Source organism: Oncorhynchus kisutch, linkage group LG24 (genome assembly GCF_002021735.2).
Source record: "Oncorhynchus kisutch isolate 150728-3 linkage group LG24, Okis_V2, whole genome shotgun sequence".
Lineage (NCBI taxonomy): Eukaryota > Metazoa > Chordata > Actinopteri > Salmoniformes > Salmonidae > Oncorhynchus > Oncorhynchus kisutch.
Window position 1 is genome coordinate 46,161,120 of NC_034197.2, and position 16,354 is coordinate 46,177,473.

The following is a 16,354-nucleotide window of genomic DNA, read 5'->3' on the forward strand; positions in this document are numbered from 1 at the left end:
GAATATATCTTTATTAACCCCCATCACCATCCTAACTAGAATATATCTTTATTAACCACCATCACCATCCTAACTAGAATATATCTTTATTATCCACCATCACCATCACCATCCTAACTACAATATATCTTATTAACCCCACCATCACCATCCTAACTAGAATATATCTTTATTATCCACCATCACCATCCTAACTAGAATATATCTTTATTAACCCCACCATCACCATCACCATCCTAACTACAATATATCTTTATTAACCGCACCATCACCATCCTAACTAGAATATATCTTTATTAACCACCATCACCATCACCATCCTAACTAGAATATATCTTTATTATCCACCATCACCATCACCATCCTAACTAGAATATATCTTTATTAACCTCACCATCACCATCACCATCCTAACTAGAATATATCTTTATTATCCACCATCACCATCCTAAATAGAATATATCTTTATTAACCCCACCATCACCATCACCATCCTAACTAGAATATATCTTTATTAACCTCACCATCACCATCCTAACTAGAATATATCTTTATTAACCACCATCACCATCCTAACTAGAATATATCTTTATTAACCACCATCACCATCCTAACTAGAATATATCTTTATTAACTCCACCATCACCATCCTAACTAGAATATATCTTTATTAACCCCACCATCACCATCACCATCCTAACTAGAATATATCTTTATTAACCTCACCATCACCATCACCATCCTAACTAGAATATATCTTTATTATCCACCATCACCATCACCATCCAAACTAGAATATATCTTTATTAATCCCACCATCACCATCCTAACTAGAATATATCTTTATTAACCACCATCACCATCACCATCCTAACTAGAATATATCTTTATTAACCCCACTATCCTAACTAGAATATATCTTTATTAACCACCATCACCATCCTAACTAGAATATATCTTTATTATCCACCATCACCATCCTAACTAGAATATATCTTTATTAACCCCCATCACCATCCTAACTAGAATATATCTTTATTAACTCCACCATCACCATCACCATCCTAACTAGAATATATCTTTATTATCCACCATCACCATCCTAACTAGAATATATCTTTATTAACCACCATCACCATCACCATCCTAACTAGAATATATCTTTATTAACCCCCATCACCATCCTAACTAGAATATATCTTTATTAACTCCACCATCACCATCCTAACTAGAATATATCTTTATTAACTCCACCATCACCATCCTAACTAGAATATATCTTTATTAACCACCATCACCATCACCATCCTAACTAGAATATATCTTTATTATCCTTCATCACCATCCTATCTAGAATATATCTTTATTATCCACCATCACCATCCTAACTAGAATATATCTTTATTAACTCCACCATCACCATCCTTACTAGAATATATCTTTATTATCCACCATCACCATCTTAACTAGAATATATCTTTATTAACTCCCATCACCATCCTAACTAGAATATATCTTTATTAACCTCCATCACCATCCTAACTAGAATATATCTTTATTAACCTCCATCACCATCACCATCCTAACTAGAATATATCTTTATTAACTCCACCATCACCATCCTAACTAGAATATATCTTTATTAACCTCCATCACCATCACCATCCTAACTAGAATATATCTTTATTAACCTCCATCACCATCACCATCCTAACTAGAATATATCTTTATTAACTCCACCATCACCATCCTAACTAGAATATATCTTTATTAACCACCATCACCATCCTAACTAGAATATATCTTTATTAACCACCATCACCATCCTAACTAGAATATATCTTTATTAACTCCACCATCACCATCACCATCCTAACTAGAATATATCTTTATTAACCACCATCACCATCATAACTAGAATATATCTTTATTAACCCCACCATCACCATCCTAACTAGAATATATCTTTATTAACCCCACCATCACCATCCTAACTAGAATATATCTTTATTAACCCCACCATCACCATCCTAACTAGAATATATCTTTATTAACCCCACCATCACCATCCTAACTAGAATATATCTTTATTAACCACCATCACCATCCTAACTAGAATATATCTTTATTAACCACCATCACCATCCTAACTAGAATATATCTTTATTAACCACCATCACCATCCTAACTAGAATATATCTTTATTATCCACCATCACCATCACCATCCTAACTACAATATATCTTTATTAACCCCACCATCACCATCACCATCCTAACTAGAATATATCTTTATTATCCACCATCACCATCCTAACTAGAATATATCTTTATTAACCCCACCATCACCATCACCATCCTAACTAGAATATATCTTTATTAACCGCACCATCACCATCCTAACTAGAATATATCTTTATTAACCCCACCATCACCATCAACATCCTAACTAGAATATATCTTTATTAACCACCATCACCATCACCATCCTAACTAGAATATATCTTTATTATCCACCATCACCATCCTAAATAGAATATATCTTTATTAACCTCACCATCACCATCACCATCCTAACTAGAATATATCTTTATTAACCCCACCATCACCATCCTAACTAGAATATATCTTTATTAACCTCACCATCACCATCACCATCCTAACTAGAATATATCTTTATTATCCACCATCACCATCACCATCCTAACTAGAATATATCTTTATTAATCCCACCATCACCATCCTAACTAGAATATATCTTTATTAACCACCATCACCATCCTAACTAGAATATATCTTTATTAACCCCACTATCCTAACTAGAATATATATTTATTAACCACCATCACCATCCTAACTAGAATATATCTTTATTAACTCCACCATCACCATCCTAACTACAATATATCTTTATTAACCCCACCATCACCATCACCATCCTAACTAGAATATATCTTTATTAACTCCACCATCACCATCACCATCCTAACTAGAATATATCTTTATTATCCACCATCACCATCCTAACTAGAATATATCTTTATTAACCACCATCACCATCACCATCCTAACTAGAATATATCTTTATTAACTCCACCATCACCATCCTAACTAGAATATATCTTTATTAACCCCACCATCATCATCCTAACTAGAATATATCTTTATTAACTCCACCATCACCATCCTAACTAGAATATATCTTTATTATCCACCATCCACATCCTAACTAGAATATATCTTTATTAACCACCATCACCATCACCATCCTAACTAGAATATATCTTTATTAACCACCATCACCATCACCATCCTAACTAGAATATATCTTTATTATCCTTCATCACCATCCTATCTAGAATATATCTTATTATCCACCATCACCATCCTAACTAGAATATATCTTTATTAACTCCACCATCACCATCCTTACTAGAATATATCTTATTATCCACCATCACCATCCTAACTAGAATATATCTTTATTAACTCCCATCACCATCCTAACTAGAATATATCTTATTAACCTCCATCACCATCACCATCCTAACTAGAATATATCTTTATTAACTCCACCATCACCATCCTAACTAGAATATATCTTTATTAACCACCATCACCATCCTAACTAGAATATATCTTTATTAACCACCATCACCATCACCATCCTAACTAGAATATATCTTTATTAACCTCCACCATCACCATCACCATCCTAACTAGAATATATCTTTATTAACCACCATCACCATCCTAACTAGAATATATTTATTAACCACCATCACCATCCTAACTAGAATATATCTTTATTAACCACCATCACCATCCTAACTAGAATATATCTTTATTAACCACCATCACCATCCTAACTAGAATATATCTTTATTAACCACCATCACCATCCTAACTAGAATATATCTTTATTAACCACCATCACCATCCTAACTAGAATATATCTTTATTAACCACCATCACCATCCTAACTAGAATATATCTTTATTAACCACCATCACCATCCTAACTAGAATATATCTTAATTACCCCACCATCACCATCCTAACTAGAATATATCTTTATTAACCACCATCACCATCACCATCCTAACTAGAATATATCTTTATTAACCACCATCACCATCACCATCCTAACTAGAATATATCTTTATTAACCACCATCACCATCCTAACTAGAATATATCTTTATTAACCCACCATCACCATCCTAACTAGAATATATCTTTATTAACCACCATCACCATCCTAACTAGAATATATCTTTATTAACCACCATCACCATCACCATCCTAACTAGAATATATCTTTATTACCCCACCATCACCATCCTAACTAGAATATATCTTTATTAACCCCACCATCACCATCCTAACTAGAATATATCTTTATTAACCCCACCATCACCATCACCATCCTAACTAGAATATATCTTATTAACCACCATCACCATCCTAACTAGAATATATCTTATTAACCACCATCACCATCCTAACTACAATATATCTTTATTATCCACCATCACCATCCTAACTACAATATATCTTTATTATCCACCATCACCCATCCTAACTAGAATATATCTTTATTAACCACCCTCACCATCCTAACTACAATATATCTTTATTAACCACCATCACCATCCTAACTACAATATATCTTTATTAACCCCCACCATCACCATCCTAACTAGAATATATCTTTATTAACCACCATCACCATCACCATCCTAACTAGAATATATCTTTATTAACCACCATCACCATCACCATCCTAACTAGAATATATCTTTATTAACCACCATCACCATCCAAACTAGAATATATCTTTATTATCCACCACCACCATCACCATCCTAACTACAATATATCTTTATTATCCACCATCACCATCCTAACTAGAATATATCTTTATTATCCACCATCACCATCCTAACTAGAATATATCTTTATTAACCCCACCATCACCATCCTAACTAGAATATATCTTTATTAACCACCATCACCATCCTAACTAGAATATATCTTTATTAACCACCATCACCATCCTAACTAGAATATATCTTTATTAACCATTTTTGAATGGAACGTTTTTGTTGTTGTTGCTTTGCTTTCCGTTTCCAATATAATGTCTGAGTGTTTTTGCCTTCCTCCCTTTTCCTCGTCCTACAGCCCAGATGAAGATAGGTTGCGATAACACTGTGGTTAGGATGGTGTCCAGCGGTCGGTTTGTCAACCGGGTGGCGTTCCAGTACCGTCTGCTGGACCGGCAGGAGCTGCAGAGGATCAAGGTGAACAGTGTGGAGGATTTCTGCTTCACTGGCTGAGCTCTCTGTCTCTTTATCCATCTCCCCAACATGTTGTCTATCTACCACCTAGCTAATGGGGACCACGCATCACCGGCTGCCAAATCTACTATGAGACTGATTACAGAAAAAAGCCTGAAGGTTGCCATAAAATTCTGTTCTGTACTACATTTTGAATTTAAAGAGATTTATTAATTTTGTACCTCATTCGTTTTTTTTGTGTGTTGTTGCTCACTTTCTGTTCAATGAATTGTGGCTGGCGCTCAAGCCTAATAAAGTGGTATTTTGTGTTTGTTTCTAATATTGTTTTTTATTCTGTTGAGCTTGTGTGATTATATGCAGTACATGACTGTACAAGCGGGCCAGTGAGGGTGTTAAGCAGGGCGTTTTTAGTTCACATTCTCTACAAGAAAGGGTTCTGACAAACGGAATGTTTCTATCTATTTATTTTGCGAGACGATATGTGTGGTTACAGGAGAATGGATGGGAGGCGAGTGTTCAATGGAGGATGTCAAATACATGTTCATTGCTGTTATCTATATTTATTTATATCAAACACATTTTTGTAATAAAACTGAATCGCATGAGAAAGCACTCATTGGAGATGACAATTCCTTTCATTTTTTAATCAGTAAAATTATGCAGAACTAACCGGGTTGGCTGTCAGGGGAAGGATGCTGGGGGGGGGTCTGGTGGGGTCTGGGGAGGGTGGGGGGGGGGGGGGGGGTCTGGTGGGGTCTGGGGAGGGTGGGGTGGGGAGGGGGGGCTGGGGGGGGTCACTATGAAGAGGAAGGGAAGATGTCAACATCAGTCACATGTCTCAACCTAACAAGAAAACCCTCTCCAGTTCCCGATTACACAGAATTTAAGCACTCTTAAAATAGTCAATAGTTAAGTACATGTTAATCTATTTTGATTAGTTGAGTTTACTTCAATAGAACCAGAAAGAACACTGTGATATTTTGGTATCCAAGTCATTCCATATCCTGAAGCACAATCCCTCTAGTTCATGATTACATTTAGATTAGAATGTATTAATACAGTAAATTATTCATATATTGCTTTGCAGCATTATCTCACATCGCACATGAAAAAAAACCAATAACAAATTCTCTTGATGAGACACTTTTAGAAGTGGGCTACTTTTGATACCAAGGGTTGATGGTTAAAAGCTTCATGGTTGATTTAGGGTCAAACAGTACTTCATATTTGGTTTCCTGTACACAGAATGAATCACAAACAGATATTCAGTGATATTACCCCAATACACATATCGGAGCCTCAATAAGCCCACTGGCCTCTACCTGTTTGTTGAAGACCCTGAACACAATCACCCTTTCTGCCACCTTCTATAAGGCATGACATTACTTATGATTTCCTTTATAAAGGGTTCATGAAGGCTTCATTAAGCCCCATTTCAAGTTCTCCTTCATTAAAAGTGTCGTATGCCTGACTTATGTATGAGTAATACTCCCCCCCCCCCCTCTCCACAGGGAGGACAGGGGAACATGGTGTGGGTGTTGCTGACGAGTGCTGGCTTGATTAAAGGTCAGAGTGTGTATTGTCACGGTGAGACACCTGGTGCACCACCCCACCGAGCAGCACAGCTAATTGATAAGGATTAGAGATCACCCCAGTTTGGTTTGTACGCTTGCGTGCGCACGTATGTGTGTGCGTGTGTGTGTGTGTGGCAGCTGTGTGAATAGTCCTGCAGTGATGTCACGACTGTAATTCATCTTCAATTGGAAATTGGTCTCACACTGACTCACATCAATGCCTAAACTAGTGGAAAATAAGTGTGTGTGTGTGTGTGGTGGTGGTGGTGGTGGTGGGGGGGGTCTATAATGGAAGCTCTGAGGCAATTGTGGCGAATGTATTGATTTCTTATTACATGTTGGGAAAACTCATTCTGCGCCTATGGCTGCGTTTTCACAGGCAGCCTAATGTTGATATTTCTCCATTGATTGGTCCTTTGACCAAGAATTTGGGCTGCCTGTGTGAACACAGCCTTTGTGATCTGAGAAATGTATGACCTGTATCTGCAGGAGTTGCTGGTTCAAGGCCTGCTTTAGCTGTTACACTTAAGCACTACACTACTGCCAGACTCCAGAACAGAGGACATTACTGCCAGACTCCAGAACAGAGGACACTACTGCCAGACTCCAGAACAGAGGACACTACTGCCAGACTCCAGAACAGAGGACACTACTGCCAGACTCCAGAACAGAGGACACTACTGCCAGACTCCAGAACAGAGGACACTACTGCCAGACTCCAGAACAGAGGACACTACTGCCAGACTCCAGAACAGAGGACACTACTGCTAGACTCCAGAACAGAGGACACTACTGCTAGACTCCAGAACAGAGGACACTAGTGCAAGACTCCAGAACAGAGGACACTACTGCTAGACTCCAGAACAGAGGACACTAGTGCAAGACTCCAGAACAGAGGACACTAGTGCAAGACTCCAGAACAGAGGACACTACTGCCAGACTCCAGAACAGAGGACACTACTGCCAGACTCCAGAACAGAGGACACTACTGCCAGACTCCAGAACAGAGGACACTACTGCTAGACTCCAGAACAGAGGACACTACTGCTAGACTCCAGAACAGGACACTAGTGCCAGGTGTTTTGTTACATTACAAAAATATCCATCATCATAGCAGGACAAAACACACACGATTTACAATGTTTTCAAAGCATGTTAAATCTAAACATAGACAAAGGCGATATGCACTTTGGTAGAAGGGAAATGCCAAAGAGGATGAATCAGGCATGTGGTCCTTTTAAACTGAACCGTGCTAATGGTCCTGTTGAGTATTTTTTTTTTTTTACGTAGGTCTTGATGGGGACCTAAGCATTGTTTGTACCTTCACCCAGCCATAAAGAGTCAGGGTGATAAAAGTACTTTTTGTCTAATGGATGACAGTCCATTACAGATCTGAAAATAAAGCTTTTTATTGTGTGTGTTTTTATGGAGGTATTTCTGCCCTCATTACCATATTACATGGTCATTTTCTACTTGGGCAGTCGAGTCTCTAATGGGGCTAAATATTGAAGAATAAATTAGACACACTTTCCTTTTCCCCATTATGTAAAACTGGTGTTGAGAGAGAGAGAGAGAGAGAGAGAGAGAGAGAGAGAAGAGAGAGAGAGAGAGAGAGAGAGAGAAGGGAGGGGAGAGAGAGAGAGAGAGAGAGAGAGAGGGGAGGGGAGAGGGAGAGAGAGAGAGAGAGAGAGAGGGAGGGAGGGAGAGGGAGAGAGAGAGAGAGNAAGACAGACAGACAGAGAGACAGACAGACAGACAGAGAGACAGACAGACAGACAGAGAGACAGGACAGACAGACAGAGAGGACAGACAGACAGGACAGGCCAAGACAGACAGAAGAGACAGACAGGACAGAGACAGAGAGGACAGGACAAGAGACAGGACAGAGACAGACAGGACAGGACCGAGACAGGACAGAGTACAGACAGAGCAGACGAGACAGACGACAGAGGACAGACAGACAGAGGACAGACAGACAGAGACAGACAGACAGACAGAGACAGACAGAGACAGACAGACAGAGACAGACAGACAGACAGACAGACAGACAGACAGACAGACAGACAGACAGACAGACAGACAGACAGACAGACAGACAGACAGACAGACAGACAGACAGACAGACAGACAGACAGACAGACAGAGTCAGAGAGCGAGAGAGTCAGAGAGAGAGAGAGAGAGAAAGAGACAGAGAGAGATAGAGAGAGAGTGACAGAGTGAGAGAGAGACAGAGAGAGTCAGAGAGAGAGAGTCAGAGAGAGTCAGAGATAGCGAGAGTCAGAGAGAGAGAGACAGAGAGAGAGAGAGTCAGAGCGAGAGAGTCAGAGAGAGAGAGTCAGAGAGAGAGAGTTCCAAATTGAGCAGCTGCTGAAAAATGAGCTCCTGTATATATTGAGATTTAAATGTTTTTTTAGAGTGAAGTACATCGAAAAAATCTAAAGAAAACTGCAAGACTCAATAGAAGACAAAACAAGCAACATACCAAAAGGACAGGCTTTTGAAAAAGTAACTATTTTTCATAAAATTGTACAGTTATCTTAGCTAGCTGAATTGCTAGCTGAATTGTTTACCTGTTGCTAAGCAGTTGCTTGGGACTCTCCTGGAAGAAGCTAGCTAGCTTACAAAGAATAACAAAAAAAAGATCTAACAGAAGAAAGGAAGACAAAATAAGGACAAAAGAAAAAGAAAAAGAAAAAAGGACAACAAAGTGAAACAGTCCTCTAAAGAAACAAGAGACCATAATACAAGAAACAGCACTTCTATTGCAACATTGTAGCCAACATCACCAGCGTTGCTATGGAAATTGTTTACCCACCAGACATCCAAACAGAGAAAGCTAAGAAAAGTTTCAAAGGTTTGTTGATGGGACAGAACCATGAATGCCTGTTTGCAGATCTTACCAGTTACAAAACAAGAGCAAATGTAATCTTTAATACCAATCGAGGGAACATATGGAAAAAGGTTATTTGCAACTATTTCCCTTTCTCAAAAAAGAGGGGCATCAGCCAAGGATGTCAGATCAGCATTTTTGAAGAAGCTGACCAGAGCAACACATATCAAACAGTAAACGTATATAATAATGGAACTGTATTGATACAAGGCAATGATTCAAGCCTCCAGGCTTTTGAGAATAGGTTTGCTACCCTAAAAGCAGACGCTGACATCATCTCAGAAACTGAGGAAAAAGTCAAGGGAGATGGAGAAAAGCAGACCCCAATGGTCTCTGTGACCCTGCAGGAAGCCCTCAATGTCCCTTTACCTACCTCACCTGCAGCAGACAGAGTCAAGGACATGTCAATTTCAATAAGAACACCTGCTATGCAACGTTTCCACAACACTCTCTCTCTAGTCGAAGCAGAGGTCATAGAACTCAGAGAGAACAAGCTTCAAGAGGAGGACACTGTCCAGAAACTAAAAGAAGAGATGAAACAGTTCAGGGAGGAGAGCAGAGCATCTATTGCTAAATTAGAAAGCAGAATGGACAAGCTGAGTCAGACAAATGATGACCTCAGAGACCATCTGAGCACAACAAGAAAGGAGCTCGAACAAAAAGAGAGGTACATTGACTGTATCTGGGGCAGTGAGAAGAGTGGCAGAACGGGCACAGGCTATGTTCCCAACAACCAATATAGTTGTGTCCACCCTCCTACCAAGAAAAGACTTCCCAGGAAAGTTGATCGACAAAATAAATCAACAGATCACTGTGGACTGTGCCTCACTGCTCAACGTCAGAACGGCTCACCACCCCACTCTGACATGTCAACACTTATATGATAATATACATCTTGATCAGGACAGTATCAGAACCTTTGCCAAGGACCTAAAAGATGCAACACTTGGCAGGGACCCACACACCCATCACCCCAGCTACAGAGGTCCCCCGCCCCACCTTCTGAAACAACAGTACCTCCACCATCCCGAGGAGAAAAGAGCCAGACATGGCTTATTACAGCACAGCTCTACTAGACCAGGCCCAACACAGCACATATTTACCAGACCAGACCCGCCTCAGGACAGCACAACTAGACCCGTCCCATCACAACACAGCTCTACTAGACCCGGCCCATCACAACACAGCTCTACTAGACCCGTCCCATCACAACACAGCTCTACTAGACCCGGCCCATCACAACACAGCTCTACTAGACCCGGCCCATCACAACACAGCTCTACTAGACCCGGCCCATCACAACACAGCTCTACTAGACCCGGCCCATCACAACACAGCTCTACTAGACCCGGCCCATCACAACACAGCTCTACTAGACCCGGCCCATCACAGCTCTACTAGACCCGGCCCATCACAACACAGCTCTACTAGACTCAGCCCATCACAGCTCTACTAGACCCAGCCCATCACAACACAGCTCTACTAGACCCGGCCCATCACAGCTCTACTAGACCTGGCCCATCACAGCTCTACTAGACCTGGCCCATCACAGCTCTACTAGACCTGGCCCATCACAACACAGCTCTACTAGACTCAGCCCATCACAGCTCTACTAGACCCAGCCCATCACAACACAGCTCTACTAGACCTGGCCCATCACAACACAGCTCTACCAGACCAGACCCATCACAAAACAGCTCTGACCACTACTCCAGGGTCGGTCAGAACACTGCCCTTCAGGGAAGTAGACCACATGATACAGTCCACACCATGTATCAGTCAGATCGTCAGCCTACATATGCTGAGGTAACCTCTGGCAGAAGACCCCTAGAACAATCAGAGATAGGAGAGGTGCGCCAACTACTGCAACTAATATGCAGACTACTGAGCTAGACAATCCCTTTAATTCACACACGGGCACGCACACACACACACACACACAAACACACAGGGTTGCAGATTGCATTGTACTTATTTTATGTGCAATCTTATTCCATTCTTATTAATTTGTTTACAAACATTCCTAAATGTATTGACACCGGTATTATAATAATTATTATATGTAATGGTGTGTGTGTGTGTATATATATATATATATATATATATGTGTGTATATATGTATGTATATATGTATGTATGTGTATGTATGTATATTGTATGTATGTATGTATGTATATGTATGTATATGTATATATATTCAGTTACCCAAAACATCAACTGCATATTCCAAAAAGCAGCATCAAAAGCAAATTTGAGAAAACCAAAGCAATGCAACATCAGAAGCAAAAATCTAAATGTTTCTGACAAATGGTTTGATAATGAATGTAAAACAATTAGAAAACACCTAAGACAAATGTCAAACAAAAAACATAAGCAGCAAAACAACCCAGAGCTACGATATGAATACTTTGAAACTCTGAAACAGTATAAACAAACACTGAAATGCAAGAAATTGAATTATACCAACAAGACACTTGATGAAATTGAAAACGCAATTGACCAAAATCAGTTCTGGGACATGTGGAACAATTTAAGCACAACAAAGCCACAGGAATTAGCCATACAAGATGTAGGAATTTGGAAAACTTATTTTGATAATCTATACAAAAACATCCCACAAAAAGACTTATAACAGGACCAATTAGAAATTAAAGAAAAATTTAACATCCTTGAATCAGTCATTAAAAACAACCAAAATCCATTAGATTACCCAATAACACAACAAGAACTATTAAAAGCTAAAATCTATTCAATCAAAGAAGGCTTGTGGTGTAGACAACATCAGAAATGAAATGCTGAAAATTAGCACACCTGAGTTTCAAAATGCTGTGCTTAAATTGTTCAACATGGTGTTAACTTCTGGCTGCTTCCCTGATGTCTGGAACCAGGGGCTCATCTCCCCTATCCACAAAAGTGGAGACAAATCAGACCCCAATAATTACAGGGGAATTTGCGTAAACAGTAACTTGGGAAAGATTTTCTGTAGCATATTTAATTCAAGAATTCAAACCTTTCTTCAAGAAAAAAATGTAATAAGTAAATGTCAAATTGGCTTTCTTCCTAACCATCGCACTACTGACCATATATACACACCTTACACACACTAATTAATAAACACGTCCACCAAAAAAAAAGAGGGTAAAATCTTTGCTTGCTTTATTGACTTTTAAAAAAGCATTTGATTCGATTTGGCACGAAGGGCTATTCTACAAAATTCTACAAAGTGGGCTTGGTGGTGAGGTGTATGACTTAATAAAATGTATGTACACCGAAAACAAGTGTGCAATAAAAATCAAAAACCAAATATCATAATTTTTTTCACAATGTCGAGGTGTGAGACAAGGCTGCAATTTGAGTCCAAATCTTTTCAACATTTATATCAATGAATTAGCAGACATGTTGGACCAATCTCCAGCCCCAGGACTCACACTATTTGACACAGAGGTGAAATACCAGCTATATGCTGATGACTTGGTACTTCTATCACCAACCAAAGAAGGTCTTCAACAAAACATTAATATTCTGGAGCAATATTGCCATAATTGGGCCCTGGCAGTAAATTTCCCAAAAACTAAAATCATGATTTTCCCCCCAAAAAACAGATGTCAGAAACACAAATGTAAAATTTACCCTAAACAACACCTTAATTGAACACACAAAAAATTACACCTACCTTGGTCTGACCATATCTGCATCAGGAAACTTTAATATGGCAGTGAATTCACTCAAAGAAAAAGCCCGCAGAGCAATGTATGCAATAAAAATGAAATGATTCAAAATCAACATCCCAATTAAAATTTGGACTAAAATATTTGACAGTGTAATCCTACCAATAGCACTTTATGGAAGTGAGGTTTGGGGGCCACTCAATAAACTGGATTTTAAACTGTGGGACAAACATCCAATTGAAGCCCTACATTCCAGAGAAATACACCAACTAATGCATGTAGGGCTTTCCAGTAATAATGAAAATACAGAAAAGATCATTAAAATTTTGGCTACATCTAAATTCAAGTCCAAATTTGAGTCTGCAATTTAAAGCACTTCAAATCCAAGAGCTGAGCCCAGAAACGAGCCCTGGTGTTGGACCTCACCAACCAAGCTGACACCAGCACTGCTTCAAAAGAAAGAATTCCAATAAGCAAAATCATGAACCAATCAAAGGAATCATATTTACAATACTGGAAAAACGAAACAAAATCCCAAAGACGACTAAATTGCTATCTGACCCTAAACAGAGAATATGAATTGGCTGATTATCTCTACTCTGTCAGAGATACGAAGCAGAGACAGATCCTTACCAAGTACAGGCTGAGTGACCACCGATTGGCAATAGAAACCGGTAGACATAAAAAGACATGGCTACCCAAAGAGGAGCGTGTATGTGGTCAATGCATGACAGGGGAGGTAGAGACAGAGATGCACTTTCTCCTTTACTGTGATAAATATTCCTCACAAAGAGATTCATTATTCACAGAAATGACTACATATATTCCACATTTTTACAAATTGAACCCAGAGGAAAAACTAAGAATACTCATGGGCGAAGGAGCAATGGCTCCTCTTGCAGCCAAATATGTATTTTCCTGCCATAGCCTGAGGGACACTGAATAATAACATCTGCATCGTAAACAGTAACTTACTTATTATTACTATTATTGTTATTACTTTAATTATTCATGTTTATCATTCCAAATATGGGTGGTAATGGTAGTGATAACAGTTTAGTGATGGTAGTAGTAGTCGTAGTAATGATGATTGTAGTTGTAGTACTGATATAAAGAAGAAGATGACCGTTATTTAGTTATAAGTTAGTTATAGTTTCATTTTCCATAATTAGATTTTATATTTATTGCATTTCTACTATTGACTGTTACCATTTTATTGTTATTATTATTGTATTTAATTTTGTATTATTATTTACTACCATTTTATTTTATTATTTGCTATCATTTATAATTTTGTTACAATGTATATTGTATACATTGTTACTTTGGCAATATTGACACAATATTTTTCATGCAAATAAAGCAGACAGAGAGAGTCAGAGAGAGAGAGAGTCAGAGAGAGAGAGTCAGAGAGAGACAGACAGAGAGAGAGAGAGAGAGACAGTCAGACAGAGAGAGAGACAGACAGACTCAGAGAGAGAGTTGAGACTGGCCTACTACTATTACTTCAATGGGGCGGCAGGTAGCCAAGTGGTTAGAGCCGAGCGGTTAGAGCCGAGTGGTTAGAGCCTAACTTGTCATGTCAATAAAGTTAACTGAATTTAATTGAATTGAGAGTGAGAGAGGGAGAGAGAGAGACTGACAGAGAGAGAGAGACTGACAGAGAGAGAGACAGTCCTCCCTTAGTAGGGTCTTCGGTCTCCCCCTCTCTGTTCTCCCCTCGGCTTTGAAGCTCTAATGCGTCTGATGTGGAGTCTATCTCACACTTCCAAGGTGTCCACTGTGTGTCTGCCTATGAGCAGGGGATGTGACGGCGTTGGAGCATCACAGCATTGCAGAGACAAAGATATTCGAAGAAGATAAGATGAGGCTGTCTGCAGGTGAAGGCAGACAACACTGACGTGATTTTGGTTTGGAAACACTTTTGATGCCACTGTCCTATTAGTCTCCAACGGATACTCATCCCTGTCATAGCCATCCAAAGCTATTTGTGACAAACCAAAATCCACCATGTCATCTTGAAATATGAAAACATTTAATTGTTTCTATTTATTCACCTATATGTATGTATATTTTCAGCCGTGTAGGGAAGACAAACAATAACAGTTGATGTTGAGGTGAGCACTGGTCTGAGTTCAGTGGATAGAGTTGTGTGGTACACTACACAGATATTAGTGATGTTACAGGAACAGTAGGGAGGCTTTAATGTTTAGTAACTCCCTCCCTCTCCCAGTGGCCCTTCTCTGTGACGCTGCCGTGGCAAATCAATTGTTAATAAACCATCGGAATACTTCCCCCATCGTACCTTTTCATTTCCCCTCCAAGCAGCTGCACAACAAATTAGCCTGCTGCCACTAAGGAAGAGTGGGAACAAGAGGAAGAAGAAAGAGAGGGAACAAGAGGAGGGGTGGGGGGGTGACCCAACACCTACAATTAAATGAACAAATCACTGTTCATAATTAATCAGGGAATTACAAGCTGAGCTGTGGTGGGTTTGAGACGTGACTGACACCCACTCTGTCTGCTTGTGTTAGTGGAGGAGAGACGGAGCAGCTTGTGTTAGTGGAGGAGAGACGGAGCAGCTTGTGTTAGTGGAGGAGAGACGGAGCAGCTTGTGTTAGTGGAGGAGAGACGGAGCAGCTTGTGTTAGTGGAGGAGAGACGGAGCAGCTTGTGTTAGTGGAGGAGACGGAGCAGCTTGTGTTAGTGGAGGAGACGGAGCAGAAGAGGAGAGACAGATGAGAGCTTAACTAATAAAAGCTCTCCAAAGACCCCCCTGAGCTAAACTCAGGGGCTGCTCTCTCTATCTTACCCTGCCTCTCTCCCTCACTTTAACCTCCCCTCCAGTTCCTGTTCCTCCCACCATCTCGCCTTTTTGCAGTCCTTGTTTGCTAATGAGGTGTGGGATTGACAGCTGGATTACACC